Genomic DNA, 1,082 nt, shown 5'->3' on the forward strand with positions numbered 1-1,082 from the left:
CGACCAACTCTTAATGGGGCTACATCGAGTATTGTGAGGCTGAATGTTGCGGTAAACAACTTCATGATCAAGCCTAACATTGTTCAGATGGTGCAAAATAATTGCATGTTTGATGGTTTGCCTAATGAAGATCCAAACACCCGTTTGGATGAATTTTTGGAGATTTATGATACCTTCAAGACTAATGGGGTGTCGGATGATGCTATTCGGTTGAGGTTATTCCGATTCTTGTTAAGAGATAAGCTGAAGGAGTGGTTGAAATTGTTTCTAGCCGAGACATTTACGACCTGGAATTAGATGGCCAAGAAATTCTTGGAGAGATACTTTCCACCTTCTAAGACGACTAAGTTGAGGAATGACATAGCAGGATTTCTTCAGCAAGAGAATGAGACTCTATACGATTGCTGGGAACATTTCAAGGATTTACTGAGAAGCTGTCCACACCATGGTTTACCTTTATGGCTACAAATTTAGACATTCTTTAATGGATAGAATTACGAAAGTAAACAATCTATTAATGCTATAGCAAGTGGACTACTAAACAATAAGACTCATGAGCAAGCTATGGATTTTATTAAGGATATGGCAATCATGAACTACCAATGGCAGAATCCAAGAGAGCAAGTTTGAGTCAAAGGGAGTGGAATCCATACGTAGACCCTATGGTAGTTGTAAATGCACAGCTAGAGTCCATAAGTAAAAAGATGGATGCTTTGACTATGTCTTCATGTGAAAGACAAGCACAAGTTTTGACTTGTGATTAGTATGGGAGTGGTCATCAAAGTTAAGATTGCCAAAATGGCAATACCTTCGCTAAGTCGGAATAGGTTGATTATGTGGAAAATGCTCCAAGGCAGTAGAACAACCCCTATAGCAAAATCTATAACTCGAAGTGGATAAATCATCGAAATTTCTCTTGGGAGAATCAGAATCAATAAAGACCTTCACCCCTAGGTTTTTAGCAGCAAAACCAGTAGCAGGCTCCTCATAGAAGAAATAATATAGAGAAGATGATGGAGAAGGTTATATCAGCGTCCGAGACAAGGTTTCAGACTAATGAGACTGCTCTTAGAAACCAACAA

At 39.0% G+C, this 1,082-nt stretch overlaps 1 non-coding gene across 1 annotated transcript; it reads right to left on the reverse strand.

Annotated features, from left to right (window-relative positions):
• Positions 1 to 345: 345 nt before the first annotated feature.
• LOC112533986 lies at positions 346 to 452 on the reverse strand. The gene has a single exon (XR_003078309.1). It is a non-coding gene; the product is annotated as a small nucleolar RNA R71 (small nucleolar RNA).
• Between the last annotated feature and the right edge of the window lie 630 nt (positions 453 to 1,082).

The sequence above is a fragment of the Ricinus communis genome, chromosome 4 (assembly GCF_019578655.1).
Source record: "Ricinus communis isolate WT05 ecotype wild-type chromosome 4, ASM1957865v1, whole genome shotgun sequence".
Classification (NCBI taxonomy): Eukaryota; Viridiplantae; Streptophyta; class Magnoliopsida; order Malpighiales; family Euphorbiaceae; genus Ricinus; species Ricinus communis.